The sequence below is a fragment of the Arachis duranensis genome, chromosome 1 (genome assembly GCF_000817695.3).
Source record: "Arachis duranensis cultivar V14167 chromosome 1, aradu.V14167.gnm2.J7QH, whole genome shotgun sequence".
Classification (NCBI taxonomy): domain Eukaryota; kingdom Viridiplantae; phylum Streptophyta; class Magnoliopsida; order Fabales; family Fabaceae; genus Arachis; species Arachis duranensis.
In genome coordinates, this window is record NC_029772.3 from 32,077,755 (window position 1) to 32,078,110 (window position 356).

Here is a 356-nt window from a genome sequence, read left to right on the forward strand (position 1 = left end):
ATTCAAAATTCATGCAATTCTTCTCTTTTTCAATTAAGAACATTTTTCATTTAAGAAAGGTGATGGATTCATAGGACATTCATAACTTTAAGGCGTAGACACTAAGACACTAATGATCATAAGACACAAACATAGATGATGAACATAAGCATAAAAATTCGAAAAACAGGAAATTAAAGAACAAGGAGATTAAAGAACGCGTCCATCTTAGTGATGGCGGCTTGTTCTTCCTCTTAAAGATCTTATGGAGTGCTTGAGCTCCTCAATGTCTCTTCCTTGCCTTTGTTGCTCCTCTCTCATGACTCTTTGATCTTCTCTAATTTCATGGAGGAAGATGAAATGTTCTTGGTGCTCCA